Source organism: Salvelinus sp. IW2-2015, linkage group LG8 (assembly GCF_002910315.2).
Source record: "Salvelinus sp. IW2-2015 linkage group LG8, ASM291031v2, whole genome shotgun sequence".
Taxonomy (NCBI): Eukaryota; Metazoa; Chordata; class Actinopteri; order Salmoniformes; family Salmonidae; genus Salvelinus; species Salvelinus sp. IW2-2015.
In genome coordinates this window covers 50,452,391-50,477,827 of record NC_036848.1, presented here as the reverse complement: position 1 = coordinate 50,477,827, position 25,437 = coordinate 50,452,391, and the positions used below count along the sequence as shown (strand labels likewise).

The following is a 25,437-nucleotide window of genomic DNA, read 5'->3' as shown; positions in this document are numbered from 1 at the left end:
GAGAAAACTAAAAGTTTCTATGTGTGTTTCTGTTGGTGCTTTTGTGACGGAGTGTGAATGGTCCTTGCCCCACACAAACACAGAGTGCAAATGGTTTTAGTCAATTACCGATCAGCCACTGTCCATTGTGAGCATTGTTGGAAGTTGATAACGCAGCTTGTCAACTTTGAGCATACAGTGTATGGGCTCTGACCTTTCTTGGCATAGGGCCGTTTAGCACGAACTCTTTATATGGGCATAGCGCCGTGACCGCCGCTTTGCACACCTGCTCAGTGAACTTCATACACATTTTTAATCTGAAAATGCTAACATTTGGTCTACCAAACCAAAGTATGGATTGCAGTTACTCCTTAGAGTCGCAAGGCGCAAGGCGACCAGAAACATGACCGAATACAAACAGTGTAGCTATTCCCTCCGCAAGGCAATTAAACAAGCTAAGCGTCAGTATAGAGACAAAGTAGAGTCGCAATTCAAAAGCTCAGACACGAGAGGTATGTGGCAGGGTCTACAGTCAATCACGGACTACAAAAAGAAAACCAGCCCGTCGCTGACCCCGATGTCTTGCTCCCAGACAAACTAAACAGCTTCTTTGCTCACTTTGAGGACAATACAGTGCCACYGACACGGCCCGCTACCAAAACCTGCGGGCTCTCCTTCACCGCAGCCAACGTGAGTAAAACATTTAAACGTGTTAACCCTCGCAAGGCTGCCGGCCCAGACGGCATCCCTAGCCGCATCCTCAGAGCATGCACAGACCAGCTGGCTGGTGTGTTTACGGACATATTCAATCAATCCCTATCCCAGTCTGCTGTTCCCACATGCTTCAAGAGGGCCACCATTGTTCCTGTTCCCAAGAAAGCTAAGGTAACTGAGCTAAACGACTATCGCCCCGTATCACTCCCTTCCGTCATCATGACGTGCTTTGAGAGAGGAGTCAAGGATCATATCACCTCCACCCTACCTGACACCCTAGACCAGACATGGGCAAACTACGGCCCGCGGGCCACATACGGCCCGTTAGGCTTTTTAATCCGGCCCGCCGAACTTGTCCAAATTATAGTAAAAACCTCCTTTTTTTCCCCTTTCCCTGCAATGCCCACGTTTCCCCAATAGATGGCGCACTCAAAACACATTGACCGTTGTTGGAGTGGCGCGTATTTCTCTTTATTTCACTTTAATTTTCACTTCGTTTCACGTTTATTAACTGATAAGGGCTATTTTTCACATTTGAAAGACAGTTAATAAATTGGGTTGTAGTGTTCTTACTGTGCTATGAGGTTTGCACACACTACATTTAATGCTTTAGTATATCCGGCCCAAACACTCCCTCCAAATGCTCCTGGCCCGGCCCCTCTGTCAAATTTTAGAACCCATTGTGGCCCGCGAGTCAAAAAGTTTGCCCACCCCTGCCCTAGACCCACTCCAATTTGCTTACCGACCCAATAGGTCCACAGACGACACAATCACAATCACACTGCACACTGTCCTAACCCATCTGGACAAGAGGAATACCTACGTAAGAATACTGTTCATCGACTACAGCTCAGCATTTAACACCATAGTACCCTCCAAACTCGTCATTAAGCTCGAGACCCTGGGTCTCGACCCCACCCTGTGCACCTGGATCCTGGACTTCCTGACGGGACACCCCCAGGTGGTGAGGGTAGGAAACAACATCTCCACCCTGCTGATCCTCAACACTGGGGCCTCACAAGGGTGCGTTCTCAGCCCTCTCCTGTACTCCCTGTTCACCCATGACTGCTTGGCCATGCACGCCTCTGATATAGAATTTTATTATCAATGTTTATAATTTTCAATTATTCTAATCGGTCTGCAACCCAGAGTGTGTAAAGTTCTGGTTTAAATGAAACAGACAGAATTCCCAGATCACAATTAGTCAAATCAAAGTTTATTCACAAGAGCTCTGCCGTTCATATACAAAGATATTCTATTTATAACATTCTTCTAACCCATGCACACTAACATTAGGAGAGCTATCTTCTTCTCCAGAATTCTCACCACAGTTTATCACTACCCAGCTGACAGTTCCAGTCCCCCCCAGATAAAGGAAACCTGGAGGGGTACTCCCTGTCCTATCGTACATTCTCAGAGTTATAGCCGGGTCGGTTCAACCATAGTTTAATTGTTTCTATGTGTTTTCTTAGGCATACACACACATTTCTCTCTCTCCCAGTCTAACCTAGTTGGACTTATGTTTAATATTTTTAATTACTCCTTATCCATGCTACATAACCTCTAATCCCTAATGGTTAAGTTTCCGGATAGAATAATTTAATAATTTATCTTAAACCTTATCAATTATTTTATCAGCCTCCAACTCAATCATCAAGTTTGCAGACGACACTACAGTGGTAGGCTTGATTACCAACAACGACGAGACAGCCTACAGGGAGGAGGTGAGGGCCCTCAGAGTGTGGTGTCAGGAAAATAACCTCACACTCAACGTCAACAAAACAAAGGAGATGATCGTGGACTTCAGGAAACACCTGAGGGAGCACCCCCCTATCCACATCGAAGGGACAGCAATGGAGAAGGTGGAAGGTTTTAAGTTCCTCGGCATACACATCACGGACAAACTGAAATGGTCCACCCACACAGACAGTGTGGCGAAGAAGGCGCAACAGTGCCTCTTCAATCTCAGGAAGGCTGAAGAAATGTGGCTTGTCACCAAAAACACTCACAAACTTTTATAGATGCACAATCGAGAGCATCCTGTCGGGCTGTATCACAGCCTGGTACGGCAACTGCACCGCCCTCAACTGCAAGGCTCTCCAGAAGGTAGTGAGGTCTGCACAACGCATCACCAGGGGCAAACTACCTGCCCTCCAGGACACCTACACCACCCGATGTCACAGGAAGGCCAAAAAGATCATCAAGGACAACAACCACCCGAGCCACCCCCTGCTCACATCGCTGTCATCCAGAAGGTGAGGTCAGTACAGGTGCATCAAAGCTGGGACCGAGAGACTGAAAAACAGCTTCTATCTCAAGACCATCAGACTGCTAAACAGCAATCCCTAACTCAGAGAGGCTGCTGCCCACATTGAGACCCAATCACTGGACACTTTAATAAATGGATCACTAGTCACTTTAAACAATGCCACTTTAATAATGTTTACATATCTTACATTACTCATATCACATGTACAGTATATACTGTATTTTATACCATCTACTTCACCTTGCCTATGCAGCTCGGCCATATATTTATATGTACATATTCTCATCCACCCCTTTAGATTTGTGTGTATTAGGTAGTTGTTGGGGGATTGTTAGATTTGTGTGTATTAGGTAGTTGTTGGGGGATTGTTAGATTTGTGTGTATTAGGTAGTTGTTGGGGGATTGTTAGATTATTTGTTAGATATTACTGCACTGTTGGAACTAGAAGCACAAGCATTTCGCAACACTCGCATTAACATCTGCTAACCATGTGTATGTGACCAATACAATTTGATTTGATTGCAACAGTTGTTTTGCAACAGTTTTTTGTGAGTAAAATGTTCAATATATTTCTTTAAACATTCTGTGTTGAGTGTTTAGTCTTTCAGCATTGATATGTTCTGGGCCATTTAGAGACCTTATTAAGGAACATCAGGTACTGCTGATATGTCTACGCATGGTATCTCAGCTTATATTATCAGATAATATTGATAATATAATATCAATATAATACTATCAGTATTATCAGCTACAACAGATAGGCTGTCTCTGTCTCTGTCTCTGTCTCTGTCTCTGTCTCTGTCACTTTCTCTGTCTCTGTCACTTTCTCTGTCTCTTTCACTTTCTCTTTCTCAACCTCTCTTTCTCTCTGCCACCCCTCCTTACTTATCTCACATTCTGTCCATCTCTCTCTCTCTCTCTCTCTCTCTCTCTCTCTCTCTCTCTCTCTCTCTCTCTCTCCTCTCTCTCTCTCTCTCTCCTCCTCTCTCTCTCTCTCTCTCTCTCTCTCTCTCTCTCTTCTCTCTCTCTCTCTTCTTAACCAGTCAGTTTAAGGTTTGGCAGTTTCTCTCCTCCAGTCTGTAACACATTCCTACCATCTGTTGGGGTTGGCAGGCAGGGAGGGGGGGATGGAGGCAGGGAGGGAGGGAGGCAGGCCGGGGCAGGGAGGAGGAGGAAGCTGTGGTTTCTAAGCCTCTATAAATAGCTCATACCCCACAGTCAGCCAGCTAGTCAGTCAGTGTGCCAGTCAGTCACTAACCTACCTAGCACAGGGGCTGCTGAGGGGAGGACGGCTGTACTTCCACTTATTTTCTCTCTTTCTCTCTCTCCTCGCTCTCTCTTTACATTGTTCTTTTTTCTCTCATCAATTTCCATTTAAGGGCTTTATTGCATGGGAAACATATGTTAACATGTTATGTTAAGTGAAGTAACAAAAGTGAAATAAACAATACAAATTAACAGTAAACTTTCTCTCTCTCGCATACCAGTGGAATGTGTGTCTCAGCAGTCTGTGTGGAGAGTGTGGTTAACAGGGCTTGGTGAGGCTGTGTGTGTGTGTGTGTGAATGTGTAGAGCCAGAGACCAGGGAAGTATTACAGGGTTATCAATGGCAGAGAGATGTGGTGGGCTATGGTTAGGGTGTGTTCTGGGCTAGGGAAAGTATGGGGAAGGACTACATGGATTTAGCTGGGGAGTATGTGTTGGATGTATAGTAGGGGTTAAACTTTTTTTTAAAGCATGAACAAACACTCACACTTGACTTTCCCCCTACTAGCACTGACTTTCCCCTCCTACTAGCACTGACTTTCCCCCCTACTAGCACTGACTTTCCCCCCTACTAGCACTGACTTTCACCCCCCTCCTAGCACTGACTTTCCCCCCCTACTAGCACTGACTTCCCCCCTACTAGCACTGACTTCCCCCCCTACTAGCACTGACTTTCCCCCCCTACTAGCACTGACTTTCCCCCCTACTAGCACTGACTTTCCCCCCTACTAGCACTGACTTTCCCCCCCTACTAGCACTGACTTTCCCCCCTCTAGCACTGACTTTCCCCACTACTAGCACTGACTTCCCCCTACTAGCACTGACTTTCCCCCCTACTAGCACTGACTTTCCCCCCTACTAGCACTGACTTTCTCCCCCTCCTAGCACTGACTTTCCCCCCTACTAGCACTGACTTTGGACTTACTAGCACTGACTTTGGACACACTGGACTTACTATGACTGTAACATGTGGTTGTCCCATCTAGCTATTTTAAGATGAATGCACTAACTGTAAGTCACTTTGGATAAGAGCGTATGCTAAATTACTCAAATGTGTCAAATGTACATGGTTTGGAGCAAGGCCATGGCCAGGGTCTGAGAATGTTGAAGCTAATTTACTGCATTTCTATACAATTTAAAAACTCTAAAATAGCTATTTGGAGAAAAGCAAAAACTAGCAAAAAAATGACCTTCATCTTCTTTCACCTCAGTCCATCTACAAACACAGCTATAGAATTAGCCACTACACATTAACTCAGCACTGGGATTCTAAACTATAATAGGGATCTATTTGCAGAGAAAGTATTTTAGTAACAAAAAAGTTTATTTTCCACAGAATAATGTTTGTCGTTTTACAGCACATTTCTTCACATTTTGTGAAGGGGTGGGAGACATTTTGCTATTTTAAAAGTTAATTTCCTACAATTTAAAAAAAAACCCAGGTCTGTACTTAAGTTTCCTCATATGTAGCTACTACAGCCCTGGGGATTAAAGGATGTACCTGGGGGTGTTATGACTTAAGCCATTTAGGATTAAGTTGCTCCCAGACACTGATCTACAGTTAGTTTTAGGTTTTCCCCTCCACTTGTTAAGGCTAGTATTCAAAGATGGAAAGCTCATTCTAGATATGTGCCTAATGGCAACTTGGTCATTATTGGCCCTGACTTCTTTGGGTTGCAAAGTGGTCTTTCTAGTCGTTGTACTGCCACCTATAGGCAGACATTGAAAAGTGGCACAAGGTGCATCCCAATAATCTCTCCTTCCTCCTAAAGTGAACTCACGTTCGCTACTCCCCCCAAATGTAGAAGCATTGGATTGGTGTTAGCATGGGCTAGAGGGAGTTTCCATATACCAGTCATTTCATTGCAAAACTATAAAGGGAAATGAACAAGTGCACACCTCGTGAGAAAGTAGATGTAATTGAGACACATCCAGGGTAAACAGCATCTCAAGTGTTAGTTTATACACGTTTGCTGAATCTTTGGGCCATTTTCCCAAACCCCAACTCTACAAATCTCTAGCAAAAATTGCATTCAAGTGTTCTTTCCAAAATGGTTTTTTTTTGCATCAAAATGACACGTCACATGACTAGATCGGTCTACCAACCAACTGATGTGCTCAACACTATGAATAACCCATCGGTAGGTTTATAACTTTTGCAGTTTCAGTGTTACTGTAGCTGGTTGTAAAATATTGCTCCAGTAATGGCTACCTACTCAAAAACACACACATGCAATAGTAACAAAAACAAGTCATTTATTTCCAAAATACTGTATTTTTAACACGTGTGAGTTGTATGTAACACTTTCCAGGGAAAGTTGTATGTAACAGCAGGGAAAGAATCTTCTGGAGTGACGGATCCAGCCACCGAAAGCCCCCCACATGCATCCATTGCCTGGAGAAGAGGCAGGCGTGCGAGGGGATGGCGGTCATACACCTTCCATCGCCATGCTGAAATAAACTCTTCAATTGGGTTTAGGAATGGGGAATATGGTGGGAGGTATAGAACAATCAATTGTGGGTGGTCGATGAACCAGTTGCGGACCAGAGCAGCCCGGTGGAAACTCACGGTGTCCCTGATGTTAACATACCTGTGCTACTCTGGTCCACCCCTCTACACGGCTGGAATGAGGATGCCATGTAGTGTGTCCAGGAATGTGATGAGAAGGGCGGTGTTGTAGGGTTGGCATGGTGATAAGGACACCTTGCTGGCTTACGACTGTGCCCATGGTGATATTCCCTCCACGCTGTCCAGGGACATTCACAATGTCTTTAAACCTCAGTTTCACTCAAATGGCACCATGTAGACCTGTTTCATCCGGGTTCGGTTGTGCTGTAATACACGGTCCAGTGTAGACAAGCCCACCTGGTGAACATTATTGAATATTGTAAATCTGCAATTATGTGGTTCTGGATTTCTCGTAGTCTAATGGTATTGTTTGCCACCACCATGTTTACAATAGCGGTCTCCTGTTCTGGTGTGAACAGCCGGTGTCTTCCTCCATGGCCTGGCTGTCTCTCAGTTCTGCAGAAGATCCACAAATATGATAGGATTGGTTACAGTAAACTAAAATAATCTATTTTATTTCAATATGAAATTACTGTAACATTGGTCAACAATCACTGAGTAACATAGGCCTACTGATATTTCAGACTGCAGTATACATACATAAAAAGCATAGTGTAGATGGTAGGTAACTTACCGGTTCTCATTTCTGAATGTACGGATGATAGATGCAACCGTATAGCGGCTCAGGTTGGGCTGAAGTCTCTGCCCAGCCTTCCTCATACTCAATCCATGGTTGAGCACATGGGCAACCAATGTGGCCCTGATCTCATCTGAGACAACTGTCCTTCCTCATCGTCGTCCTCCTCTTAATCCTCCCGCTCCAGCTCCAGCTCCAGCTCCAGCTCCAGCTCCAGCTCCAGCTCCAGCTCCAGCTCCAGCTCCAGCTCCAGCTCCAGCTCTTGCTTCACCATTAACTTCCATTTTCCTCCAGAACAGGAAAGCTCATCTGTGGCATTTTATAGCGCTGAAGCTCTGATTTCTAAGTGAACAATTCAGCAGCTAGTGTTCACACCTGTGAGGAGTGGGTGTTGCCAATTGGTGTATAGAGCTTGACATTGTGATTGGCGTTGCTTTCCAAAGGGACTAAAGAGATTTTAATTTTGAATGTTGTGCCTAATGTAGAGAACTGTGTGTAGTGTTTTGCAAAAAGTGTGATATAGAATTGAAAACTGTTTGCCAAGCAGGAATTGTGCTTGCAATTTTGCAGACTTTATTTAGGGATTTGCTACATGAGTTTCAGGTTTTGGTGATTGCGTTTCAAGTTCCAATTTTAGTGTGTAAACAATTGGGAAAAACTGTAATTGACTTACTTAGTTAAACGTTAAATAAAATAAATGAAACAGTTTCAAATGCAAACCCGCTAGATGTCCATAAGATGGCGTCAGAGCTTTCGAGATGGTAAATCACTTACATTGATTTATTCTAAGGAAAGCTGCGCTGTGAAGGAGGATCGAGTACTTGAGAGACAAGAAAACTAACCGACACATCATCATAACAGCCAGAGTTGAATGGCAACTCCAAGGTCGTGCTGTGAGGAAATGTATTGATTAATCAGTTTTATCCACTTGTACATGCTTTCGGTATGTGTTGGACATGGCCTTCTGTGGTTAGAGAGAGCTAATGCTCCCGGCCAGTGGATAGAGTAACAGATTAAAGCTTCAGTATAATGTTCTAAATCACTAGTCCGAGGTCTGATTTGTTCATTCAATTATAAGGAGTACCTTGTTTTTCTGTCTATCCTGAGTGTGGAGGGTTGAAGATAAGGGTTCTTTAATTGTCTGTTACTGAACATGCTTACAGTCCTGAGGCAAATACTTAATGATGTGGACTATGTAAAAGTACCAAGATGTCCCTAGTGCCACCGAAAACTCACAAATGTGTGCCATGATGTTCTCTCTGTCCCTCTCCCTCTTGCTCTCGCTCTCTCGCTCTCTCGCTCTCTCGCTCTCTCGCTCTCTCGCTCTCTCTCTAATGAGGTAAGTTACAATTGTCACCCATAAACTGTCCGACTATCAGTCTCTTCCTCTCAGCCTCTTGAGCATGCCCCCACCCTCATCAACAGGGCTGCCGTGGAAATGGTCAAAAACTTTAAGTTCCTCGGCATACACATATCCGAGCAGCTGAAACGGTGAAACCACACGGAAATCGTGGTGAAGAAGGCATGACAGCGACTCTTCACCTCAGGATGCTAAAGAAAGTTGGCCTGTCCCTGAGTGCCCTCACAGTGTTCTACAGGAGCACCATCGAGAGCATACTGTCGAGCTGCATCACAGCCTGATACGGCAACTCCACCACCGCAAACCGCAAGGCTCTTTAGAGGGTGGTACACTCAGCCGAATACACCAGGTGTCACAGAAAGGCCAGGAAGATAATCAGGGATCCCAGCCACCTGAGCCATGGCCTGTTCTCCCCGCTTCCAACACTAAGATGCAGGCAGTACAGGAGCATCATGGCAAAAACTGGAAGACTGGCCAATAGTTTCTACCCCCAGACCATCAGGCTGCCACCCCCCCGCAACCCTGTACATGTGACTATTAAACTTCTAATCTAATCTTTACAGTCACAATGTATCTTATATTCCACCATAATTATAGCAGCAGTTATGTCTGCTAAAAAGAAACTGCTCAGGACCATAAATTCTGGGTTTTAAATTGAAATATTTTAACTGAGATCGTAAATGTGTTTTATTGCAGGTTTGTTTCCTCGTAGATCAACCATCTATTTGCCACTTTGACGGCTAACAAGTTTCTTCATGCTCGTTTAATAACTTCTTCTGGAACCGAGGGGCACAGTAAGGAAAGTGAATATTGTTGTTTTGGGAAGCTGTAGAGCTATAGAAACAGACAAGTGCTTAGGCTCATAGCTGGATTGATGTTGTTTTCTAAATGACAAATATCTTTAAAAAACATGTTACTACAGGTAACTGCCGAAATAAAGGAAACACTTGAGTAAATGAGGAATACAAATATTGAAAGCAGGTGCTTCCACACAGGTGTGGTTCCTGAATTAAGCAATTAACATCCCATCAAGCTTAGGGTAATGTACAGACATTTCCAGTTGACCATTATTTTTGGCTACCATGGCTAGAAGAAGAAATCTCAGTGACATCAACAAAACACCAAACGTTCTGGCCTCTGTAGTTCCTTTAGGCTATCCTGTAACTCCATTGTTGACCACTTGGGGGCCACCTTCCTGTGTTGATGTGTGTTGTTTGTTTAATGTGCTAAATCCTGTAGAAGGAGAATTGTTTACATTCCAAAATGGTGAAGTCACACTGAGGAGCTGCAGACTTTATCAAACTCCATCCTTCTTTATCAAACTCAATCCTTCTTTATCAAACTCCATCCTTCTTTATCAAACTCCATCTTTCTTTATCAAACTCCATCTTCTTTTATCAAATACTCCATCCTTCTTTATCAAACTCCATTCTTCTTTATCAAACTCCATCTTCTTTATCAAACTCCATCTTTCTTTAATCAAACTCCATCTTCTTTATCAAACTCCATCTTTTTTCTTTATCAAACTCCATCTTTCTTTATCAAACTCCATTCTTCTTTATCAAACTCCATCTTTCTTTATCAAACTCCATCCTTCTTTATCAAACTCCATCCTTCTTTATCAAACTCCATTCTTCTTTATCAAACTCCATCCTTCTTTATCAAACTCCATTCTTCTTTTTTTTCAAACTCCATCCTTCTTGCATTTTGTAGAAGCATTGTTATGGGATCAATATCATGACACATTTATTCGCAAATGTAAGTCACCAATCAACAAATGTAAATCCCTTTCCACAAATGTAAATCACTTTCCACAAATGTAAATCACCAATCCATAAATGTAAATCACTTTCCACAAAAGTAAATCACTTTCCACAATTGTAAATCGTTATCCATAAATCCAATTCGCTATCCACAAACAAACACCTTTTGATTTGCATTTGTAAATCGAGGGCCTTAAGTTAAATGACTGCCTAAAGATTTGCACATAGGAGAAATATGCGCAAACATGACAGATATGGCAAACCTGCAACTCCATATTTGGAAGCGCTCACACATAGAAAAAAAGTTCTCAAGTGTACAAAGTGATTTGTATTCATAGAAAAAAGGTTTGTACCCGTACAAAGCGATTTCTAAGCATCAATGGGAACTTTTTTTCTACGACTACAAATCGCTTTTTACCATGAGAACTTTTTTCTAAGTGTGAGAACTTCTTGTCTACACATGAGAACTTGTCTTTTTCTTGTCGTCAAATCCCTGCCAAAAGTCAGGTGACCTAAGCGCTTCCAAATATGGAGTTGCAGGTTTGCCAAATCTGTCATGTTTGCGCAAATCTTTATGGCAGTCATTTTACTTAAGGCCCTCAATTTACAAATACAAATCAAAAGGTGTTTGTTTGTGGGTAGTGCAATGCATTTGTGGATGGCGATTTACATTTGTGGAAAGTGAGTTACATTTGTGGAAAGTGATTTACATTTGTGGGTTGATGATTTACATTTTTGGATTGATGATTTACATTTGTGGGTTGATGAGTTACATTTTTGGAAAGTGTTTACATTTGTGGATTGGTGATTTACATTTACAAATACATTTGGCATGATATTGATCCCTTACATTGTCTGAAAGTAAAATTAATCATAACATATTTGGCATTCAATTCATGATGATATTTTGTACTGATGATCGTTTTAATGAGATTTATGAATCTTTTTGATAGCCACATGGATATCTGTTCAGTGCATTTGATCTTGTCATGTTTTGGGTAATTATTTACCTCCAATTTAATGCATAAGGCTGCATATTTCTGTGTTCATGAACATGTATACAAATATTGAGAATTAAGCCTAGTATTCAGCTAGCATATATCGTGTCTTTGGCTATGCCGGATTAAGTGATATGACATGCTATTCTATAAAATCCTTTCTCTGTAATTAATATTACCTGATTGAGCTAATCATGTAAATGTAATTAACTAGAAAGTCGGGGCACCACGAAAGAGTGTTTATAGAGCTGTTATCTTCTGAATAAACTCTGAAAGACCTAGTAATATTTTACATCAATAGCAGTCAATATTAATCGTCACCTTATTTCAGTCTCATCTGAAAGTTGTAAATTCTTGGTTATCTTCACGAACCCTGGCTAACAGAATCAGCAATACAAAATTGGGTTTAATTATTTATTTACTAAATACCTAACTAATCACACAGAATTACATATACACAGAATGCAAATTATGTCATACAGAAAACGTCCCTGGTGGACGGAGCCGACATGACGGCTGGTTACACAAAAGGAGGGCGGGAAGACTGAGGAACAAAGGGAGAAGCTGTGCTATCGTAAATACAGTATCTTATGCATTCTAAATTACCACCCATTTGGAAAAGGAAAATGCAATAAATATTTACTCTGAGCTGCGCTTCGGTAGGTTGGTCGTAGATGCTGGCCGTGTTGGCCAACAGAGATCTTCCTGTCCTCGGAAGAATGTCTCTGGTGGTAAATTGGATACGTTGTAGCATCTTCGTTGTGTGTTAGACAGGATACGTCGTCCGTCCTTTCCTAGCCCACGTTTACAGCTGCTGTTGCTAACTCAACGGCTAGGATGTCTCACTTCTTTAGTGAATAAGAGTTCAAAGTTCATACCGTTCACAACCAAAGCTCATGCTGATGTTGGCTTAGTTCTGTAGTTTACATTTACATTTACATTTAAGTCATTTAGCAGACGCTCTTATCCAGAGCGACTTACAAATTGGTGCATTCACCTTATGATATCAAGTTGTAGTTGACATGTTAGTCCTTTTTAACGTAGGGACCGTCGTCCTATCGTCCTCGGAAAAGAAGGCTACATTTTCGTCAAGGGCTTATATAGTGGAGGGAGAAAAGGGTGTGTTTCATAGTTTATAACCCATGTCTCTTCACAGGGGCGGGCCACTGATTGAGCAGAGCTCTAACCTTATGGAAACCCAATTCTCTCATTTGGAAGTTAAAATTACATTTAATCTTTTCACAAATAGTTTCATATTCAAAGATTTAAATTGCACAACAATTCCATGTGAATCTGATGACTAGAATGTGTAGACTTTCCCAGATACAGTTTATGTCGTCCTGTCATCAGTCATAATGTCTCAGATGACAACCGAACAGATAATCATATTCATTAAGTACCAACGCATATTTTCAACGGGTTCTCTTACCGAAATATGGTTCCTTTCCCCCCACTGTTTGATGTTCCCAGACTGTCTATGTTTAACAAAGGCTATTCAAGAGTAATTCAGTAGAGTCAAGAGAGAGAGGGGAGAAAGGTATTTATGGGGGGGGTCATAAACTTTACCCACAGGCCAATGTCATGACACATAGAATAAGTCACACTCATTGTTCTTTTCTTTCTATTTTTCAGCTTTACTCATTTCAGTCACTATTACTGTACCTATGAAGAGGTGGCAATAAATCATTCTTCAACACTACAGTAGCCGTACCGGATGTATCTGTCTGCTGAACTTAAGAAGGGGACTCTTTAGCGAGAGTAGAACAGTAAAAAGACACTCAACAATGATTGCATCCTCTAGAGGACAAGATATCCAGTCGGCTCTACTCTTTTGCACACGTCCAAAGCAAATGGCAGCTTCGGAATGTAGGGGCCTTGCAAGCAGGTCAGAGGTCAGAGTGTTATCTTCATCTAAATCATTAAGATGCCCCTGCAAGTCTACAGCAAGCTTGGCTGCATTAGAAGCTGATGCCAAGGCTGAAGCAGCACAGCAAGAGCATCAAACTAGAGGTGAAGGTTAAGAAAGCCCAGCTTAAAGTGGAGGAGACCCATAAGGAGGCCACAATAGAGGCTCTTCAGCATGAAAAGGAGGCGGAGACAGCCTTAGCTGAGGCTAATGTGTTTGAGGCAGCATCGGATGCAGAATACCAAATTATGGACTTTATTGTTGATGTTGTCCTATTCCTCCAATAGAGTTTCAGACACTTGAAGTTTATTTCCAAAATGCTATATCCACATATTTGTGTTTTTTCATTTTTCCTTTTTCGTGATATCCAATCCAGTTACAGTCTTGTACCATCGCTGCAACTCCCATCTGACCAAGGAGAGGCGGAAGTCGTGAGCCGTGCGTCCTCCAAAACACGACCTGCCAAGCCGCACTGCTTCTTGACACAATGCTCGCTTAACCCAGAAGTCAGCCACACATATGTGTCAGAGGAAACACTGTACACCTGGCGACCGCAGGGCCAATTGCCTTAGACCGCTACGCCACTCGGGAGGCCAGAAATGATTTCTTATGTGTACCTTCATGTGTGTGTAAAATATGACTGTTTTCAGATTTTTTATTATTAGATTTTAGATGTGTAATTTTTTGCAAAACTCTATTTATCTATTGTTTAGCTGGAATGGAATGTTCGTATCCTGTATTTCTGACTGGGATATGTGGTTGTCTCACCTAGCTATCTTAAGAGGAATGCACTTACTGTAAGTTACACTGGATAAGAGCATCTGCTAAATGTCCAACGTAAATGTTTTACATACAAATAACCCTTTGAGCCCTCCAATGATTCTTTGCAGTTAAACAAATTGTTATTTCATATTTTAGTGATGATTAAAATATCGAACTAATCGAACAAACGACTGGGTCGTGTCTCTATCCACCAAAAGATATGAATGTATGAATTTATAAACTTATTTTTAAAAAAAGAGCAAAAAAAAAAAAAGATTAATATCAGTAAATGTGTGCTTTCCTATTGTTTTCTTTGGCAACTGTGCTATAATCGGGATAAACAGCTTAAACAAACGTAATGGAGGTAGAGGTTGTGACTGTGTAGCTAGTTGGCTAGTTAGCAGCAAGCAAGGGGTAAGAACGTGGCCACTTAGCATGGCAATGGAACATAAAGAACGAACAACTGGGTCACGTCTCTAGCACCCAAAAGATGAGAAAGTATGAATTTGCTCATAAACATGAAATTATTCTACCGGTAAATGTGTGCTTTCCTATTGTTTTCTTTGGCAACAAATGGGATAAATTTCTCCGTTCTGTACATTACCTTGGACACATTTGCGTTGTCCATTATTTCCAATGTAGTGTTTATCCCTTACTGATAGAACCCTTGGAAATGGTTATTTAAGGCACCATACAGGTTCCATTTTGAACCTTATGACCATGGTTATTCATAGAACCTTTTAAAAAAGGTTCCATATAGCACCAAAAAGGGTTCCGCTATGGTTACAAGCCAAAATACCATTATTTGGCACAAGATAGAACCATTTATTTTTTGTGTGTTACTGTAATGGGTTATTAAATATCGATGTTACAAATGTATCATTTGTACATTTCTTATAAAAAATGTAGTTATTTGTTACATTTAACTTTGATTTAATGTAAAACCTAGCAGTACTACTTATTTCTCTGACTGTGAGGCGGATACATGTACAGTATAAAGCAAAAAAATATTATTATTTGTTTCTCTGAAACAAGGCAAGGAGGGAAGGAGAGAAGAAGAGAGCAGAGAAGAGATATGGAGAAGAGGAGAGACCAACATGCAGAAGAGAGAGAAGAAGGAGAGGAGAAGAAGGAGGGAGAGGAGAGAGGGAGGGGAGTACAGTAGATAAGAACTCTGTATGTATTGTATGATGGACAGTAGAAGCTGGATGAAGGCTTTAAATAATGTGATCTGAGAGCAGTGTGTCCCTATAGCATTGTAATTACAGTAGAGCACTGCAATTAGTGAAATGATATATACAGTACATGCTCCCTGTGCACTCTTATAATAATCACACACACACACTCTAACTCTACACTTTACTCAAGGTCTTCAGAGGCTGTGAAAACACAATACTGCGGCAAGTCTCTCATTGGAATTCTTTCCTCTGTGTCAGTGTATGCCTTTGTTCTTATGGTCACTGACTGCTGTACGGTCGTGCTGTCTGTGCTGTCTGTCTCTGTAGGGTGGGATTGTCTGTCTGTCTGTCTGTCTGTCTCTGTCTCTGTTCTCTGTCTCTGGTCTGTCTCTGTCTGTCTCTGTCTGTCTGGTCTGTCTGTCTGTCTGTCTGTCTGTCTGTCTGTCTGTCTCTGTGTCTGTCTGTCTGTCTGTCTGTCTGTCTGTCTGTCTGTCTGTGTCTGTCTGTTCTGTCTGGTCTGTCTGTCTGTCTGTCTTCGCTGCCTGCACCTGCCTGCCCGTGCAGCATCACTACTCTGGACGGTTCTGACTTAGAAATAGTGGGACAACTAACAATACCTAGGTGTCTGGTTAGACTGTAAACTCTCCTTCCAGACTCACATCAAACATCTCCAATCCAAAGTTAAATCTAGAATCGGCTTCCTATTTCACAACAAAGCATCCTTCACTCATGCTGCCAAACATACCCTCGTTAAACTGACCATCCTACCGATCCTCGACTTCGGCGATGTCATTTACAAAATAGCCTCCAATACCCTACTCAATAAATTGGATGCAGTCCATCACAGTGCCATCCGTTTTGTCACCAAAGCCCCATATACTACCCACCACTGCGACCTGTACGCTCTCGTTGGCTGGCCCTCGCTTCATACTCATCGCCAAACCCACTGAAAACGTTTGACCTCTGTCATTGCCAACAAAGGGTATATAACAAAGTATTGAGATAAACTTTTGTTATTGACCAAATACTTATTTTCCACCATAATTTGCAAATAAATTCATAAAAGATCCTACAATGTGATTTTCTGGAATTTTTTTCTCATTTTGTCTGTCATAGTTGAAGTGTACCATGATGAAAATTACAGGCCTCTCTCATCTTTTTAAGTGGGAGAACTTGCACAATTGGTGGCTGACTAAATACTTATTTTTCTACTGTATTATTGACTGTATGTTTGTTTTAACTCCATGTGCAACTCTGTGTTGTTGTATGTGTCGAACTGCTTTGCTTTATCTTGGCCAGGTCGCAATTGTAAATGAGAACTTGTTCTCAACTTGCCTACCTGGTTAAATAAAGGTGAAGTAAATAAAAATAAATAAAAAGATTGAGAAAGTAAACTGGGTGTAATTCCTGTGGAATGTATAGCAGCGAGGCGTAGCTAACAGGGAACAAACACCATATGTGAATAATTCAACTAGAATAGGGACCTCCTAATAAGGCCACACTACAGTTACATAACAGATAGAGGATACCATGGTCAATGAAGGAGACAGATATGAAAACCCACTTGCACACACACGCACGCGCGTCCGCACACACACTCAGGCACGCAGTGCATGCAAATGTCAAGGACAACGTCATGCTGCTTGCTTAGTGGTTACCGCTTTCCCCTGATCGGCTCATACAGTCTCGAACTCAGAACTCAAAACCCACATGACTGGCATCCTGAAGCATTCCAACCCATTGCACTTTTGAAAAGACCTTCTTCAATGGCAAAAGGGGCGATACCTCAGGGTGAGGAGTGAGTTTCACACATCCCCATCTTTAATATTTCACCTTTTACACAAACAAGCACACACGCCTTCCCTCAGCTAGTCATACATATTTCACAGATGGTAGAAACCTAATCACGCATGTGTGCTGATGAGAGAGTGTGTGTGTGTGTGTGTGTGTGTGTGTGTGTGTGTGTGTGTGTGTGTGTGTGTGTGTGTGTGTGTGTGTGTGTGTGTGTGGGTGGAGAGGAGAGGAGAGGAGAGTGTGGGTCTCCTGAGAAGATTCAAACAACCCTGTGGGACGGGAGGACCTAGCACTGATGTCTGTTCAACACGCAAACCGTGGCAGGGGTTACACACACATGCACACAGACACGCACACAGACACGCACACACACAGGCACACACAGGCACACACGCACACTGAAACACAATAACACACATAACAGTTTATTCAGTGACCTTTTGAGTTTTCACAGGAGATCGCTCTCAGTGCAAAGGAGGACACACACACAACACACACACACACACACACACACACACACACACACACACACACACACACACACACACACACACAGGTAGTGGCTGAATAGGTATCTGGGTTTAGTAAATCTGGATCTAAAATAAATGTCAGTGAATGATACAGTTTGGTGAAGGAGACAGAGAATCCTCACATGAATTAACAGATTAAAAGATATGATATGGCACATTTCCTTCAGAAAAACATCAGTAAGCTATTGCACTCTTACTGTCACACCCTGATCGGTTTCACCTGTCTTTGTGCTTGTCTCCACCCCCCTCCAGGTGTCGCCCATCTTCCCCATTATCCCCTGTGCATTTATTCCTGTGTTCTCTGTTTGTTTGTAGCCAGGTCGGCTTGTCTTGTCAGGTTTTACCAGTGTGCTTTCCCGTCTTCCTGTTTTCTCAAGTTTCTGTTTCCTAGTTTCCCCGGTTCTGACCATTCTGCCTGACCTGACCCCGAGCCTGCCTGCTGTTCTGTACCTGCCTGACTCTGACCAGATTACGAACCTCTGCCTGCCCTGACCGCGAGCCTGCCTGCTGTTCTGTACCTTACTGACTCTGCCCTGGATTACAGACCTCTGCCTGCCCTTGACCTGTCTTTTGCCTGCCCCCCGTTTGGTCAATAAACATCTGTGATTCTAGCTGTCTGCGTCTGGGTCTAATCCTGAGTTCTGATACTTTCTCAACCTCCAGTATGTTCAATGACCATGCTTTACTTGCAAGATCATCATGTGAATTTAATCTTGCAAACTAGCTAGTGTTTTGGTTCATTAGCTTGTCAGCTAGCTAGCATTGGCAAGTGGATAACTTTCTAGTTCAAATTAGGCAGAAATGACAAAGATATGAATATTACAAACTTGTATTAATCATTGCAGAAACATGAAGACATTAGGACACAATTGCAAACAGACTTTGAAATGGAATAAAATGTATTCCAATCTACAGAAAGCCTACAGGTGTATTGTAGTCCACTACTATTTTGCTCAGGGTTGGATAACCCCATTGACTGGGGGTTCATTGATATCGATATTTCAGTTACTATTGTGATGTCCAGTCCCCCTATAATTAGAACCCTACCTGTGCTCTAACTTTGCATTCACCTACCCATGTATTTCAGCATCCATGTTCCCGTGTTCTTACCTGTAAGCACTGCATACGGCATGCAGGGCAAAACCCTAGCATGTCACAAACACATGTTCCTCACGTCCTATATGGTGCGTACATACAGTACACCATGGAGATCCTTATAAAGAACTAATTGCTAATTCTCTGTCATACACATTCTGCTACTGGACCACCATTGCTATTGCTTTGTAGAACACTAGTTAGCCAACTAATAATGTTGTGTAGTTGCATGAACAGTGTGCGCCAAGATTATGATAACTAACCCTGTACCCTTTCATCTGCGTTGTGTGACGGTAGAGATATTGTTGAAAATAGGTTTATTGTGTGAACAGCAAAGGGCTCATAACATCCACAATATATTCGTAAATTATGTGTCTCTCAGTAATTTTTTCCTGCATGTTTATGACTATGTACTGAGAATGAAATGCAATCAGCAACATAAGCTTCCTCCTCTACCTCTCTGCAGTACAGATTCTCACTGGCAGTGGACACAAGAACACATATTTGAAGATGACATTAGATTGCGAAGTTATCCCTAAATGCTTATGACAAACTTTCTCCAGCCAGAGCCAGTGTTTTGGCTTATATTTTGAACACTAGCCTAAAGATGGAATGTTTTGTTGATTATCGTTGCCTAGTTACAAGGTCACATTCACTTGGAGGTACCTGGATGTACCAGCACCGCTGTATCACAGATATAACAAGGAGCATCTTTGGCTGTATGCTAGCTAGCTGTATGTGAATAAACCACTCTTAGATGTGTGATGATTGTGATGATTTCTATAGTGGGTTTGCCTGGCTGGACGTCACGGTGGTGCAAACATAGCCTCCAACCCTGCTACCCATCCAGCTCTGGCTGTAGCTCCCTCATGACCCAGGGCTCATTATGGTCGTTGTAGGAGATGAAGGTGTCATACTGATTAACTTGAGGCTCCCGAGTGGCGCAGCGGTCAAAGGCACTGCATCTCAGTGCTAGAGGTGTCACTACAGACCATGGTTCAATTCCAGGCTGTATCACAACCATCCGTGATCGGGAGTCCCACAGGGCGGCGCACAATTGGCACCAGGGTTGTCTGGGTTAGGGATTTGTCCGTGGTAGGCCGTCATTGTAAATAAGAATTTGTTTTCAACTGACTTTCCTAGTTAAATACAAAAAATCAAAGCTGCATCTCTGTTTAGTGTCGTAGAGATAAGCCAGGAAGAGGTACTAGGTATAGACCACTTGCCATCTCAGAACTTACATTTGGATTTTGTTTATCACCCACTGAATGAACCAAGCATTGCTGCAGTCACAATTAAAGAAGTTATTATTCAGGTTCAGGTAACTCAAAGAAGGGAGAGAATGCATCACTATCTCATTGATAGCTGTAAGTTCGTTATTTCTTACTTGCAAGTGGAACACTTGCAATAATTGGCTCCTATAAGGAAATCTAAAGACTCCTGTGCAGATTTTAACAGTAAGATTTTCCTGAGTTCTAGGATTGGGTAACACAGTTCTGGAGTGAGAGTTGTGAATATATTGTTGCTGATGTGAAGGTACATCAACTGGGGTGTGTAAGTGAATGTGTCTGGGTGCAGAGATTTAATACTGAGATTCCTTAACCATATTGTTAATAAAGACTTCACCTTCAAGACAGCTTGATAGTAGATTATGCATTCCTTCTGGACACTGGCTGTAGATTTTCAGATATTCAAGAGATGACAAGTGAAAGAACGGTGGAGCGTTTAGCGAGGGTTTGTCCATTTTATAGTTGTCTAATTGCTCTTGAAGGGATTTTATTTCCATACAGAATGAGATCTGTAAGGTTGACCAATCCCTCAAAGGCTCTGTCATTCATACTGGTAATTTGCATTTAGTCTTTTAGTCTTCTTTCCCAATGGAGTTTAGTTTATTTCCTCCAATCTCCAAGATCTCTAGTTTTTCCAAACCATTTTTGAAAGCACTATTCATGTTCAGGATACTATTTTCTACCAGTTTTAGGACCGTTAAGGCCTTTAAATCCTGGAAGACATCATTTTCTAGATTATGAATTGTATTACTGTAAATGGACAGTTCTATGAGTCTTGTAAAATGTGCCAAATCTGATCAGTAAAGCATAGAGGCTTAATCTGTTGGGCCAGTAACTGAAAGGTTGCTGGTTCAAATCCCAGAGATGACAAGGCGTTGTCAATGTACCCTTGAACAAGGCACTTTACCCTAATTGCTCCTTTAAGTCGCTCTGGATACGAGCGTCTGCTAATTGACTAAAATGTGATTATTGATACTGTTGCAACTGAGATCAAGGATTTCCCATGTGGAGAGAACAGATGAAAACTTGTTGTGGCACAGTCATAGATATGTCAGCTGCTTAAGAGATCTGAATGAGGACATAGACAGATCAGACATATTATTATCTGATAAATCCAGTTTTGTTGGCTGACTTCAATACTGGAGAAATTCCTCAGATACAAACTGATGTCATATTTCAGTAGAAGTGTGCCCATTGCCCAAGCTAGGTATGTGTTAGGCAATATCGGTTAGAACTTTGATATAGGGGTATTTATTTTTCCCTAAATTAGAAAGCGCCAGAGAAGCTAACAAGGAGTTCAGGCCTTGCAGCCCCATACTCATACCCTCCAAAGACATCTGGACACCGTTCAAGTCAAGCTTGTACATGTCACTCAGAAAATAACTGTCCGCCACATCCCATTCCATGCTTCCATTTTGGACACAGTAGGAGAGGTCTAAATTCTTAAGGTTCGGGAGAACATCTGCTGTGATACTGAACTTTTCCAAAGGATTACAAGATACATCCAGCAACATCAGCCCTTTAATGTTTCCATTGATTCAAAAGAGGAACATTTGTTCCTACTAATGTAGATTTGTTAAACGTAAGAGGTGCTGAACATCCTTTAGATGATGTATTTTGTTGCTGCCTAAGTTCACTACCAGTAAACTTGAGAGAGACTGAAGGGATAATGATTCAATAGGTATGGTCAGGTTGTTTTCCAGGTTCAGCGCTGAGAAGTTGGCCCTGAAACATGTGGTCTGAGATGGTGGTGAGTTTGTTATAGCTCAGGTCTAGTTGCTGCAGAACTAGAATGGTAGAAAGCGCCGTCTTCAACATGAGAGATCACATTACTGGACATGGACCCGAATTTGAGGACTTTTAGACCTTTAAACCCTTTGATTGCTGAAATGTTATTACAGAAAATGTCTAAAGATCTCACGACTGGGGGAAAGTTTTCCGGTATGGTGTGTAGGTTCCTATTTTCTAGAGTACCTTATTCTGAACAGGGGTGCAGTGTTTCAGTGAATACCCCCTTACTGGATTAACAAAAAGCCAGACATACAGCAGAAAGCAGAAAAACCCATTCCTGGCAGCCATGTTGAGTTACAACACTAGGAACTTGAGTGGCTGGTGCACAACGTACTGTACATTGGAGCCTGGTGAGGTTCCCCTCAAGATGTTTTCACATCTAAAATAGACAAAAAAACWATTTTTTTTAAGGTGTTTGAAAGAGCTATTAAATTATTGAAACATATAGTTCCTTGAAAAACTATTAAACATCTTAAATGTACATTTTAAAATGTTTGTGCCTAGTAAGCATTTGAAAATTTAACAGATGAAATCCGATTTACAGTAAAAAACAAAAAGGAAGATCTGACTTAATAAGGGTTACCTGGACACAGATTAAGCCTAGTCCTGGAATAAAAAGCTAACTCAATGTCTAAGACCAGATTTAATCTATGTTCATGGAAAAGGATAATGATCTACACAATTTACTCCACAACTTCAAATCGCCTTTTTTTTTTACTAAACCCCTACTAGGCCCCTGTGAATATACAGTTGAAGTCGGAAGTTTACATACACCTTAGCCAAATACATTTAAACTCAGTTTTTCAATTTCCTGACATTTAATCCTAGTAAATATTCCCTGTCTTAGGTCAGTTAGGATCACCACTTTATTTTAAGAATGTGAAATGTCAGAATAATAGTAGAGAGAATTATTTATTTCAGCTTTTATTTCTTTCATCACATTCCCAGTGGGTCAGAAGTTTACGTACACCCAATTAGTATTTGGTAGCATTGCCTTTAAATTGTTTAACTTGGGTCAAACATTTCGGGTAGCCCTCCACAAGTTTCCCGCAATAAGTTGGGTGAATTTTGGCCCATTCCTCCTGACAGACCTGGTGTAACCGAGTCAGGTTTGTAGGCCTCCTTGCTCGTACACACTTTTTCAGTTCTGCCAACACATTTTCTATAAGATTGAGGTCAGGGCTTGATGCTGCCACCCCAGTTGCTTCACGGTTGGGATGATGTCTTCGGCTTGCAAGCCTCCCCCTTTTTCCTCCAAACATAACGATGGTCATTATGGCCAAACAGTTCTATTTTTGTTTCATCAGACCAGAGGACATTTCTCCAAAAAGTACAGTTGTGCAGTTGCAAACCGTAGTCTGGCTTTTTTATGGCGGTTTTGGAGCAGTGGCTTCTTCCTTGCTGAGCGGCCTTTCAGCTAAAAGTGAATAGGACTCGTTTTACTGTGGATATAGATACTTTTGTACCTGTTTCCTCCAGCATCTTCACAAGGTCCTTTGCTGTTGTTTCTGGGATTGATTTGCACTTTTCGCACCAAAGTAGTTTCATCTCTAGGAGACAGAACGCGTCTCCTTCCTGAGCAGTATGACGGCTGCATGGTCCCATGGTGTTTATACTTGCGTACTATTGTTGTACAGATAACGTGGTACTTCAGGCGTTTGGAAATTGCACCCAAGGATGACCAGATTTGTGGAGGTGATATTGTGATACAGTGAATTATAAGTGAAATAATCTGTCTGTAAACAATTGTTGGAAAATGACTTGTGTCATGCACAAAGTAGATGTCCTAACCGACTTGCCGAAACTATAGTTTGTCAACAAGACATTTGTGGAGTGGTTGAAAACAAGTTTTAATGACTCCAACCTAAGTGTATGTAAACTTCCAACTTCCAACTGTATGTGTGTGTATGTGTATGTGTGTGTGTTCCTGTCCCTCAGAAAGTGTGCTGTAGCTAACACCTAACCCGGAACAGCCTCTCTTTTCTCCGTCACTTTATGTTTAGATGACCTTCTAACAAGCTAACAAAACACAAATGTGTCTGAGCAGCATTCCTCTGATATGAGGGAACTTCTGTGTGTGTGTGTGTGTGTGTGTGTGTGTGTGTGTGTGTGGTGTGTGTGTGTGTGTGTTGTGTTGTGTTGTGTGTGTGTGTGTGTGTGTGTGTGTGTGTGTGTGTGCGTGCGTGCGTGCGTGCGTGCGCGTGTGTGTGTGTGTGCTGTGTGTGTGTGTGTGTGTGTGTGTGTGTGTGTAGTGTGTGTGGTTGTGTGTGTGTGTGTGCGTGTGGTGTCTGTCTGTGGTGTGTGTGTGTGTGTGTGTGTGTTTGTGTGTGTCTGTGCGTGTGCGTGTGCGTGTGCGTGTGCGTGTGCGTGTCTGTGCAGGAATCTCCTGGGGCATTTTCTGTCAGCCTGACAGAACACAGACTCAGGGAGCGACAGTCAGTGTCATTTGAGCTAAAATGCTAAAGCGACGTTTGGAAAACTTTGAAAGCAACGTTTGCACAATATCAGATGTGGTCAATTATGGTAGAGGTGGCTTCTTTGGGGTAGTATGTCGCTTATTTTGTTCTTATACAGTTGGTCACGCACAGTTGCTTTTGGTAAATGACTTCCCACTGTGAGGGCTGTTTGAACAGAGAAAAAAAATCTCTGTGAGTTCTATTCTAGAAATCAGTTCTGAGTTCTGACTGATCAGCCGATTGTGATGTCATCAATCAGAATGTTCAGTACTGAATGTCCTAAGTTTACACATGGGTGTTTACACACGGGTGTTTACACACGGGTGTTCCAGAGTACCTAGAAGGGTTAGGAGGAACAGAGTTAATGCACCTCAATGTGCTGCTAACATGATGTCTTCTGGCATATCCAGAAATGGCTTGATGGATCTATGCACTACTTCTGGTCATTACTTATTAGTTAGTAGCTCTTCGAGAGTTTGGGACTATAAGGTTCTATCTGCATTTTTGTCCAAATGTTTTTATTGACATAGAATACAAGATAAATATTGCTGACACCATTCAAATCAATGAGGTTTCGATACTTTAAAGCCAATTATCTCAGAATCATCTGCAGATAGAATCTTATAATCCCAAGCTCTCGTTTTAACATGATGTCTTCTGGCATATCCAGATATGGCTTAACGGATCTATGCATTACTTATGATAATTACTTGTCAGTTAGTAGCTCATAACACACCATCTAAATTAGATAGAGATTACAGGGAGGGAAGGGTGAGGGATTAATGTGTATCCACAGTTAACACAATTGTTGTTCACGATTGTCACCTTTTAGTTTCCATAACATGGGACAACATGGGATATGGCTTGGAGACACTGACGACGTCCCCACGAAGTCAAAGGCTATTTCTGGGGGGTTTGGGTTAAGGTTAGAATTAGTGTTAGGGTTAGAATTACATTAAGGATTAGGGTTAGGAGCTAGGCTTAGTTTAATTAGGGTTAGGGTTAAGGTTAGGGTTAGGGTAAGGGTAAGGGTAAGAGTATGGGTTAGGGTTAAGGGTTAGGGTTAGGAGCAAGGCTTAGT

General features: G+C 42.0%; 2 pseudogenes; both read right to left on the bottom strand.

The window, feature by feature from the left end:
• Positions 1–8,809: 8,809 nt before the first annotated feature.
• On the bottom strand, positions 8,810–20,564 carry LOC139028185 (toll-like receptor 13; annotated as a pseudogene).
• Positions 20,565–21,056: 492 nt separating this feature from the next.
• Positions 21,057–22,188, bottom strand: LOC139028184 (uncharacterized; annotated as a pseudogene).
• Between the last annotated feature and the right edge of the window lie 3,249 nt (positions 22,189–25,437).